At 38.5% G+C, this 12370-nt stretch overlaps 1 long non-coding RNA gene across 3 annotated transcripts in view; it reads left to right on the top strand.

Annotated features, from left to right (window-relative positions):
- Positions 1–12370, top strand: part of LOC147913763 (uncharacterized) — a 105189-nt gene that overhangs the window by 61768 nt on the left and 31051 nt on the right. The window contains exon 6 of one of the 3 annotated variants that reach the window (XR_015556395.1): positions 5867–6744. The exons of the other annotated variants lie outside the window; for them this stretch is intronic. This is a non-coding gene — a long non-coding RNA (uncharacterized LOC147913763). Of the gene's footprint in view, positions 1–5866; positions 6745–12370 lie in introns of those variants that run through there. 3 annotated transcript variants of the gene reach the window in all.

The following is a 12370-nucleotide window of genomic DNA, read 5'->3' as shown; positions in this document are numbered from 1 at the left end:
GATGTGCACCTGAAATTTATATAATGTAAACCCTGGTTTCCTCAATAAAAAAAAGAAAGAAAGAGATGGGTGGTGGTGGGTGTATGATCAAGGGAGGAATATTCCAGGACCATGATGAAAAGGCATGGAAACCAAAGGACTTGATGTGTTCAGGGAATCACACATGGTTTGGTTGGGCTGGCACATCACATTCAAAGTGGCGGGTGGTGGGAGAGGAAACTGGAAAGGGAAAGAGAGGTCAGCAGGTGCTTGGGAAGGGTTGTGGGGGGCATGCTGATGGACATGTGCTCTACACTGTTGGTGCTACTAAAGGAGTTTAAGTGACACAGTGACATGATCTTTGAGTTTAAAAGACAGCTCCAGTAGCAGCGTCAACAGTGATCTTGGAGTAGAGAGAGACCAGCTATGCCAGACGCCAAGTCTAGGCTTGACATCATTTTCAGCATTTACAGTGCTAAAGAGCATCTTAGCATGCCAGCATTGACAGTGTAAGGAATGGAATGCATTAGACTTGTCTACCCAGGACCCAAAGCATCACACACTTTCTGTATGTATGAACTATCAATACAGATTTCTCCACTTGTGACAAAAGAGAATTGGGCAGCTTCCTTCATGAGACAAGTTGAAATAAAAGAAAAAGACATGCATGAAGCACTTTATACCAAACAAAACCTTATTGTTAGTAACTCCATGAAGGCAATATCTCAGGCTGTCAGAGAGTATAATTTCAGTTTTGTGGAACATCAAAATCATGTAACAGTCTCCAAGAGGTGGATCAATACATTGTTCAACATTAAATTCTGCCTTAAATGATGACACTCACATGCATCTGATAATATTAAGTTATCAACTTTGAAACATCTTTTTCCTTTTTTCTCTAAAGTTATTCACCTAGCTAAAGGAAGCTACTATTTCCCTAGCTAAAAGAAAAACATAAATGGGCTTTCATCTGAAGAAAAAGTCCATTCTTATTCTAAATCCTAGCCACAGAGCCCTATGAAGTATGCCAAAAGACTGCTCGCTATTTTATCTTTCACATGCACACTAAGTTTTCATAGATTTAGCTATAAACCTTCAACTGTTTCTTACTACCAGCTTTTTAAAAGAAAAATTCATAGTTAGAAGCATTGTGTAATGATTTCAAGGTACAGTTCTATGGGTAAGAAAAAAATGTTTTTTCCTAAAATGTGATTGTGGAAAATTATGCGGAAACAATCATATATCATACAGCAGCCTGAAAGATGTGCCAAGACTGGGAACTGTGAGGGGAGGGATTGGAGAGAATAAAAAGGCTTAGACAGCTGAGGTAGGCAGCAGTGGTGAATTTCACTTTTACATTTCCCACAGTGCCTAGATAATGGAGTTTGTTTACAAAGGAACAAGGTTATGTTACAGGGACAAAGTAAGAAAGAACAACCAGAGGGCTGGTGCGGGGGGCGGGACGGATGAGGAAGAGTAGAAGTGTTGGCTGAAAATACAGATGCACACGGCAGGGCTGGAAGAAGCTGTACATTTAGAGGCGAGGTCCCCACTAGATACGAGAGGAGGAGTATGGGGTGGGTAGGTCTCTTTGGAGAAGGATTAAACAGAATGAAAATGCAAATACATATCTGAATCTGCCCTGGCAGATGAGGGCATGTTTGTGGGCAACATACAATGATCCTCTTCTAGAGAGGCTGCCAAAGGTCAAATGAGGACTTTTCTGGAGCCTGGCTACCAAAGGATTTAGATTTAGATTCAAATTCAACTAAGGTTTATTGAGGGCCAGACATTTTGGTAATGGGCTTTCAAATAGCTTAATTAACTAATCAAATTTTTGCAATAATTCCATGAGGTACATATTAAATCAAACGGTTTTATAGATCAAGAAACTGAGTCTCAGAGAGGTTAACAGACTCACCTAAGATTAAAGAGATGATAATTAGAGGAGTCTGGATTCCAACCCAGGGCACTCTCCTAGTTGAGATCCGCACGTTTCATGTCCTCTCTCTGAAGGTTCTGCCTCACCCTGTTCCATTCCTGTCCTGTGATTCAGTGAAAACAGAAGCCGTGAAATGCACGTGGTCAGGGTGACTGGCAAGGACAGCTCTCCATTTGCCAAGTCTCAGGAAGCAAGTCAGGGCCAGACGGTAACTCCCAACAGGGCCAAACTGGTAGCATTCAGGGGGATTAAGAGATGAGTTAGAATTTCAACTCCCACCTTGGTATGAACGCCCTTGCTGGCTCTGCCCTTCTCCCACCTCTGTTGCCCTTGGAACTTAGGAAGCAACATAGATGTGGCTCTGAAAGCTCCGGCTGGCACACAGGAGTCCAGAAACTGAATATTGAGAAAGATAGTTTGACAAATATTGCTCATTTAAGAATATCTCTGGGGCCGGCCTGGTGCTTAGTGGTTAAGTTCGTGCACTCTGCTTCACTGGCCCGGGGTTCACGGGTTCGGATTCTGGGTTCGGACAGACGCACCACTCATCAAGCCATGCTGTAGCGGCATCCCATGTACAAAATAGAGGAAGATGGGGACAGATGTTAGCTCAGGCCAATCTTCTTCAGCAAAAAGAGGAGGATTGACAAGGAATGTTAGCTCAGGTCCGATCTTCCTCACCAAAAAAAAAAAGATTATTTCTCGTTTAAGAGTTAGCTCTGGCCCAGACCAAGCTGAATCAAGGTGTGTTTTGAGAACAGTTAGAAGATTCACTTTATTAATAGTAATAGTGGTGAGTAGAAGTAGTACTAGCTCACACATGTAGTTCCTATCATATGGAGGCACTGTTCTAAGCGCTATATGAATATCGACATAATCTTCACAACTCCGTGAGGTGGGTACTATTATTATTCCCATTTTTCAGATAGGAATACTAAGGAAGATAGTAATTGAGTAACTGCTCAAGTCACATAGCTAGTACCTGGTAGAACCAGAATCCCCACTCAGGCAGTCTGGTTCCAGAATCTGCACTCTCCACCATTAAGCTATACTGATAATAACAATAGCAATGTAATTATTGATAAATAATAATAATAATGGTAATGTAAAGAGTAACAATTTAAATATTTTGATAATGATTTAGAATTCTTTAGAGTATGTGTTAAAAGAATCTAAATGATTCTTTAGAATAATTTTTTGAATTCTTTAGAATAATATTAAAAAATATTAATAGCAATAATAATTAAATAATAAAAATCTAGCATTGATTAAACTCATTAAATTTCAGGGGCTGTGCTTGGCAGAGCAGATTTTGTTTAATCCTCACAATAACCCTCTAAACTAAATATTATTATGATGTTCATTTTTACAGATGAGGAAACTAAATCAGTCAGTCAATTAGCTGGGTATAGAGGTATAGAGATCTAAGGAGAAGGGATGGGATTTGAAACTTCATAGAGTGTCTAGAGCACAGATCCTCGAATATGCCTCTTTTAACCATAAGCCTTTGAGACACTAGGCTGCGTTATCTGAGTAATAATCAACAAGATGTTAGTGTCTACCTACTGTATGTTTAGCGTCACTTCTGTGGAAGACAAAGAGGTACAAGATGTAATACTTTAATGTGATTGGAGAGACACCTGAAATAACAGCAATGAGAGACAATGGGCTATTAGGAGCCATCCCATTGGAATTGAGATGATCAGTGATGAACGAGGGCTAGCTGGATCCATGAAGACGTGACGGAGGAGCAGCCTTCATTCTCTGTCTGCTGGTTCATTCACTTAAACTGGATTGACCCCCAAATTGAGTTAACTTTGTCACAAAGGCAGCAGGACAATCCATTCAGTTCAGTTTTCTCCATGATGTGTTTCAATCACCCTGGCTGGAGTCTTTAGCCATTGTTAAACTTCCATGAACGGGCAGCCAGGCCACTGACCCCACACTCCTGTGACAGCAGCTCAATCTCTTCCTGCAGCTAAATCTGCTCAAACTTTAGTGTGCATGGGAACACCTGGGGAACTCATTAAAACTGTAGATTCCTGGCCTGAGAAGTCTTTCTCAGTCTATTTGGGATGACTCAGAAAACCTTATATTTATGAAATACAAACGTGTTTCTGAATCAGATCATCCTCAGGATACACTTTGAGAAAAAGTCAAACACTTATTTCCACACACTGACAGTAAAGAAGGGTTTACATGCCTTCTTTTGTGCAGAGGATGGTGAGCTCCAAAACCCTACAAGGATGATTTGGGATCTCTGGAGACTTTGTATACGAATATCCTCTTTAACTGTATCTTCCCACAAGGTCTGGCTTCCATTTAGCTCTCCAGAGCGCCAGCTTCTGAGTCTTGAAAGGCTGTTACGAAGACACAGCATTTGCCCTTACGTTGACAGAGTGGAAGGAACAAGGGATTTCCAGTCGAAGACAGAGGTTCAGATCTTGGTTCTGTCCATTATTTCCTGTGGGACTTGGGAAAATGTTACTCATACATTCATTCAATCAGCAGATCTTTTGTGAGCACCCCTTCTGTGCCAGACATTGTGCTAGGTACTTGAAATTTAGTGATGAACAAGGACGACAAGGTCTCTGCTCTCAGGAAGTTCATGGTGGAGGCAGCGAGATAGACATTATTGATTAATTATCACTTTGGTAGCAGCTATAAAGGAAAGGTTTTGGTGTTATGAAAATTTATAAGAGGAGATATTACTTAGCCTGGAGAACAACACAGCTCTCTGTCTCAATTTCTTCATTTAATATATGGGCATGATATTTCTTACTTCACATTATTGTCAAAATGAGTGAATATATCGGAAAATGCTATATAAAAGTAAAAAAGTAAATACCTTTTTTAAAATTAGCGTGGTGATTTCTAGGGCATGCTAATGTCCCTGATAATCTGCTTCCAATCTAACTTTACCACACACCAGTGATCTGTACAGGCTTCAGTTACTTTCCAGATATTAAAAATCTTAGTAGGTGGCTGGTAATGGCGTCAGGCTTTCTGGTCAGAGGCGAAGCCCTGTATAGGAATGGAGTTTGGATAAAGAGACAAAAATGATAGCCTTTCCCTCTCCATGCTTGTATGCATGTTGCCTGAAAAAATCAAACTTGCATTTTAAAGCTTCAGTATTTTCATGTCATCTAATGATATTTCATAAGTCATCCAACAGAATACTTATATGTGATCCAATATTTTTAAAATATTTTAACCAGATAGTTTTGCTATCTGATTTGACTTTTTTATTTCATATATTAAAAAAAAATTCTCAGATGAAACATTTTCAATTATACATTTTGAATCCAAGATTTTAATGTATTTGGCAGACAGAAATATACCAGAGGGCAACAAGATTCATGTCCCTATATTTGATAATTTCATGTTCAAATTCTGCAGCCAATCTAAGTATTTTTTTTTTCTGGAGGGTAATTAAATATTATTATGACAGCTACTTATGCCTGAAATAATTCCTTCAACTTAGGATTCATGACTATGTCTTCAGCTAGAGAAACACAGCGTTCAAGTTCCCAAAAATCCAGATTTCCACCCATGTATTTTATTCCTTTAATGATGAAAGAAATAAAACCCTAGTACTTTTAAACAGAAGAGGCTTGGCTTTTCAGATTTCAGGGTCCTTTTTATTACCGCATTAAGGCATTCTGCTGAAATCTACCTTAGTTATAGGAGCCGGTTTATGGTTGGGAATAACAGCCAGCATAGTAGAAGAAAAAGAGAGAGAGACTTAAACTTTATACTCACATTTAAATGGTTTATTGCAGCAATCTTTCACTTTGGGTTTATGAAACAAAGTTTTTTGCTTAAGCCCATTGCTTATATCTATCTATATCTGAATCTGTAACTAAACTATATACAGCTATAGTTTAATCAACGAGATCTGTCTTGGGTTTCCATTGAGGTTTTTTTTTTTTTTAATTTATGCAGAGACCTAAAACCAGATTTCTGGGTGTCATTTCACAAAGGAAAAGTTTAAGCTTTCAGAGAGTTTCTCTTTGAGAAAACAGAACCTACATCACTTCATCTCATCGTTGGGTCCCAAACAGCCACTGAGATCCTTTGAGACCAAGTAAGAAAAGGAAGTGCTTAAAAAATGCCAAAGGTTCCCCTTTCTTGGTTTATTTACTTCTTTGCTCCATTTTCTTTCTGGCCCACTGTGATGTTGGTCATGGCTGATTCAGGGGAAGGATGACGTAAAGCTGCTGTCAAGCCAATTACATGGAAAAAGAAGAATTAACATGTTCTCCCTTCAAAATGATTGATTCTATGGCTCCACATTCATCATCTGGCTCATCATGACCAAGTCCTCTTAGCCCATTGCACGGTGATCTCGTTAGCACCGCCTGTGCCCTTCCTGCCACAGCAGCTGCCTGGAGGCTCTGCGTGTGTGGTGTGGGCTAATGAGGGTCTGAGTCATCAAGTTAGGCTCTCACCTTTCCAGCCATCAGGCCCAGAAGTGCCAGAGAAAGGCAAAGGCCCACACTCAGACATGCCTTCATTGACTGAAAGGGAATGTCCTCATCTTCCCAGTGAGATCATCCACATGACCTGTGCTGAATGATTGTCACACAGTCAAAAGCCTGAGCCTGTGGCAAATTCACGTAAGATCTGGGGATAAATTTATCAACCAAGACAGCCTGCTTTGTAGACTGCAATGTGCATATCCTCAGCAGGAGAAGTAGCCCCAGGATAACAGAGCATGTGTCTCTGGGAGCATCTGTTTTATTATATTGGGAGATTTAAAATCTTTTATAGAAAAGTAATGGTCTTGTTTGGTGTCTAATGCCAAAGTTGGATAAATCTTAAAGGCGAAATAAAGAAACTTCAAAGAAACTTTTCACTTGGGCAAGACCCTTATATTCCTTCTCTCAACCTTCTCTCTCCCCACAAACCACCCCCTCCCCCCCCAAAATTCCCTCTCCCCTACTGCTCCAGGTACTTTAGTGAGAAAGTTTGAATGGAACACTGTCCTAAGACAGTGTTTCCAAACAGTGGGTCGTGACCTATTAGTGGATTGTGAAAATAAATTTAGTAGGTGACAACCAACATTTAAAAAATGAAATAACATAGAACACTTGGGTTGCAATGAAATGTATTCCTTATTGGGGATCATGGTAAAATTGTTTCCAAGCTGCTGTCCTAAGTGATAAATTTCCATAACTTCTTCCTATATATAAAAAAACTCCTGAAGATGACTGAAATAAATATTTTATAATGACTGACATTGGCCATATCTGATGATGAACAGGAGTAATAAGAAATAACATGCTTACCCCAACCTCAGCCTTGCTATCTCATTATTTTCTCCTAAAGCAACCTCTTAATTCTCCATGGTGGGGAATATAACTGATTCAGGGCTTGGTGTATGCGTGTGTGTGTGTGTGAGAGAGAGAAAGAGAGAGAGAGAGAGAGAGAGGGACTGTGAGTATACATGTGTGATTGTGCATGAGAATATTTAATCTGGCTCCTGTGGAGAGGAAAACACATTGCTAGAAAATGAAATCTTTGGACCTAGTTTTTTATTTCAAGGCTTTTCAGTTACACAGCTTCTTTAAAAACTTTGACATGTAAAATTGTGTGGATATTGGCAATTTCTCTTCCAGATGTCCTGCCTATCTGAGTATTTCTTTTTAAACCCGTGTGTATAACTCCAATGCTCAGGAGGATTGCTGTATGTTCGAATCATCTGTTTCTATGACCTTTGCCTTTATTGATTTGTTTTCTTTTTCTCTATTTTTAATGTTGCCTTTGAGATTAAAGTCATTTTTCTTCTGCAATAGTAGGGGAACGGTGACTTTGCTGTTGAGAAACAGAAATTTTGATAAGGAAAAAAAAAGATGAGAAGCTCCATAAGGCTTTTTTTTTTTTTTTAAATAAACCTATTCAGAGAGCAACACCACGTAAACACTGTCTACTTCTCTCAAACAAAATAAAGGGTATATACGGGAATCAAAAATGATCTTAACACCAGCTAACATTTATTGAGCACTATGTACTTAGCACTGTTCTGAGCACTTTAGAGGTTTTATTTCATTTAATTCTTGCAACAAACTGAAGTGAAAGGCATCAACATTATCCCAATTTTTCTGAAGCTGAAACTGAGAGTTAGAGAGGTTAAGTGGTTTGTCCAAAGTGCCATAAGTAGTGAGCAAGGAGTCCAGAGAGGTGGAGTGACTCCCCTGGCCTTCTGCCCAACCACTGACTCTGCTAAGACTTGATCACTATACTCTGCTGCCTCCCTTACAAAAATAAATAATGCAAACAGATAATATTTCTCATATTCAATTCAACAAGTATTTATTGACCGCCTACCATATGTCAGCCTCTATGCTAGGTGCTAGGAATATACTGATCAGTTGAGTCAGAGATAATAAATCTATAGTGTACACTACAATATGTAAAGACATATGTTTCCCAGGCTCAATTCTGTTCGGAGTTCTCTGTGAACTGTATAAGTGATTGGGAGGGAGGAATGGGGAGAAGAGAAACATTCTGTGAAGTCAATTTTAAGAACTTTAATATAGCAGCACTTTAAAAGTGTATCACAAATTAATTTTGCAGCCAGCATCCAGTTCTTCGTAGACATTATCACTAAGAAGAATTATGATTGTGATGGAATTTTACAGCTTATTTGCTTACCTTCCTTACTATATTGAAGTGGTTAATAAGCTAGCTAATTTTTTTTATATAATATATTGTTCCATAGTCTGGGAGAGCTTGAATATAGCAGCAGCAGCAACGGAAACAAGAAAAGGGGCTCTGGTGAGCTTTTCCCTTTCCTCTAAGTGGCCTGGGATCTTTTCACCATAAAACACAGGCCCACTCGGTTTCTTCATCGTTACTCCATCACTGTTCAATGGTGCATAGTCACAACCCCTTCATTCCTAGACAGACTGTATTTCCCCAAGAAGACTTCAGCATTGCCCAGCTGGTGCAAAGTGTTAAGGCTGAGCAAAGAGTATGCAGCCTCTAGCATCTGCAGACCTGGGGGGAGAATCCAGCTCTGACTCCTCTTTAATAGGTAGGACTTTCAGCCAGTTGCTGAACCTCTCTTGCTTTTTAAATCCTTACAAAATATTTCAGCCAAACAACAATGTGTAGAGAATGATATAATGATTACCCATATGCTTAATTCCTAGCTTAAAAATAAAACATAGCAATGGAGCAGAAGCCCCTGTGCACTCTGTCTGACCCCATTTTCCTCCAGCAGAAAAGAACCATTGTGAATTTGGTGTTTATCATTCCTGCCCATATCCTTAAACATTTACTACATATGTATTTATTTCTAGACAATAAGTACTATTGTTTGGTATGTTTTGAAAAAAGTCCATAAATTATGTTAACATGTGGATATCCACTCTAACTTGCTTTTTCCATTCAACTTTCTGTTTGGAAGATTTATTTATCAAATAACCCCTTTGAGTCTTAGTTTCTTCATCTATAAAATGAACACAGTAGACATATTGCACGAGGTTGGTGTGAAGATCTTAAATAAAATAATGTATAGGCTGTGAGTGGCAGAGAATTTGTCACGCTATAGAAACTTAAGAGAATGCCATTTCCTTTCTGTCCTCTGTGGAACGGTGTTCTACATCTGACAACTCAGAGGTAACAGCCACTTGGCTTGCTCAACTGTAATGTTCGTGTCACAATTTGCCACTAAACATTCCCATTGGTACCAAAGTGGCCCCACACAGGCCAGGCAGGCTGATTATAAGCATTAGCGTCTAATGTTTCCTGAGAGAACCCAGCTTAAGTATGCAGCTTTATACAGTTATAGTCATAATTTCCTTCTGGTTCTTCAAAATCAGAGTTAGATTTCTGAATATGGAAAATGTGAATACCATACAAGTGAATTTTATAGATGGAACACTCTGCAAGTTCTATGTTAATCATCTCTGATGAAGATATTATAGAAACATAAACAAATGGCCTTGTAATTTAATATACTCCACTTCTATTTTTCCTCCGTCTATTCTTTCCACACTCTTGTGTACAAGTCTCTATTTTTGTTATTTTATATTTAATTGCTTCTGCTAAAGCAAACATATTGCAGAATTGCCAATTACCTTATAAATATTCAATTGTGCGTTGCTTTCATTGAGATGGTTTTCGTTTTCCTGGAATCCCAACAAATTTCAATCAATCATTCACACTATAAAAATGTGGCAGTTTAGAAATCTTTAAATAATTTGTCTTAGTTTTAGGTTTCTTTTAACATTTGGCCTAATGCTGGCTGAGGGGATATCTACACAATGTCAAAACACATGATAATTCAATCATTCCAGTAAAAACTGCTGTCATTTTGTAAGAGGGAAAAAGGGAGGGAACTCAAACTGATTTTTGAGTTTTGTACAGAGTAAACAACTGATTTATTAGTGAAATATTTTGCTTTTCTCCTGATTATTTGTTGTGAAAATGTAGGCACAATTGTAGGGAACACAAACAGTTACTTGCGATAAACAACATTAAAAAAGAGAAATTCTCACAATCTCAATGTAGTAAGATGTGTTGAACCACATACTAACAGTAAATGTTTGGTGGGAGAAATAGAGCTTGTACTCCAAAGGTTGATTATTTTCCAGTTGAACTTGACTTCCAAGTAAAAGCCAGCGCCTAGTGTTCAATGTGAAATTCAGAGCATGGCAGTTGTGTGTAAATCTAGGTAATAACCTATCTGAAAATCCTACTTACACAACTGATTAAAGATGAGGCTAGTCATCTGATTAAAGGGAACTACCAGATCTCTAAATTATACATAGAGGCAGAGGAGGTAATTATTAAAAGGATAATGCTTAAAGCCCCAATTGGTAGTACTTTTCTCAAAGCAAGCTCAGCCCAAGGTAGATTAGTAGTAATTTACAAAACATCCATAAAGAACTATTATTCCAAAGCTATTAGTTTTGCTTAATTTTTTTCTTTTTTATAATCGTAACATAGTATCCTATTGCTAAGGAGATGTTACAAGTGTCTATCTTATTTACATTAGACATTCTTCCCAGGTGGCAAGAACTGTCTGCTGTCTGCAAATCGTATAACATGTTTCCAAAATATTTATTTGAATTAAATGTTTTTAACGGGAAAATTCAGTGAACATTGGTTAGCTTGATTCTAAGACTTTGCACAGCTGATGGGACAGAATTCTTTTCAATAACTTGACAGCATTCCTCTAAAAAATTAACATCTTTTTCACACATTATTGTTGATAGTCCAGAAATAACTGTAAATTCACATTTTCCACTGGTTATACAGGCAATCCTCACTTTGCATAGTGTAGGATGGTAAAAAAAGGAAAAAGCTGCAATGTGCAAAGCTGTCTTAATAATCAATGGAGAAATTGTTCTGTGACCTTTAAAGTCTTTTGTCAAAACATTAACATTAACTTTACTGTTAATGTTACAGTTAACGTAACACTAATCTTACTCTTGGTTATAAATGTATAAGGAAATAAAAAATGCAGTAAAACTAACACTTATTTAGTATACTATGATTTAAAACATTAGAAACATTGAGAAGTAAGGTGTTTTATTTCTTTGCAAAAATAACTTAAAAGAGTAGATTGAACAGTACTTGTCTTGGTCTTGCATATAACATGATATGCAACAGGCATCGTTTCTATGCCTCAGCTAATGGTCACGCACCCTTCTCAGGGTTCCATTAACTCCAAAATTTTATTCTTTGCATTTTCAATGTTGTGAAATATCTCTGATAGTTCCTTCAATGTGAGATTTTTGCCAGTGTTTCTTCCTCTGGGATATCCTCATCCTTTTTGTCACAACCAATTTCCTCATTGATGTTGATAAGTTACCTTCACTAGGTTCTTATACCTACAAATTTAGGGTCTCTCCAACTTTGGCAGTGTGAACCTTCCCCTGGGAGGCTACTTTCTTCCATAACTCTGTTTACATTAAGGTCAAAATGCACTTCCAGTGCTATCACTTGTTGTTTCTCTGCTGCATTTTCAACTTTGTTGGCCAATTCCCCCTTCCAGTTGTTTGTTTTTGCAAAAATGGCTGCATGGGTTTATCACTGGGAGACAAGGAGGCAACACAACTATACGCTTTGCTGTCTAGACATGAACTGAATAACAGATCTGCCATGACCAATAAAGTGACGAACTTTGAAAGAGCTAACTTGATTAGTCGCTGATCATGATGCGAATCTATTTATTTATTTATTTTGTGAGGAAGATCAGCCCTGAGCTAACATCTGATGCCAATCCTCCTTTTTTCTTTGCTGAGGAAGACTGGCCCTGGGCTAACATCCGTGCCCATCTTCCTCCACTTTATATGGGACGCCGCCACAGCATGGCTTGCCAAGAGGTGCACCGGTGCACACCCGGGATCCGAACTGGTGAACCCCGGTCCGCCGCAGCAGAGCGTGTGCACTTAACAGCTTGTGCCACCGGGCCAGCCTCTGAATCTGTTATTT

This window comes from Ceratotherium simum, chromosome 25 (genome assembly GCF_057802395.1).
Source record: "Ceratotherium simum simum isolate JZ-2026a chromosome 25, ASM5780239v1, whole genome shotgun sequence".
Lineage (NCBI taxonomy): Eukaryota > Metazoa > Chordata > Mammalia > Perissodactyla > Rhinocerotidae > Ceratotherium > Ceratotherium simum.
This window is presented reverse-complemented; position numbering and strand designations above follow the sequence as displayed.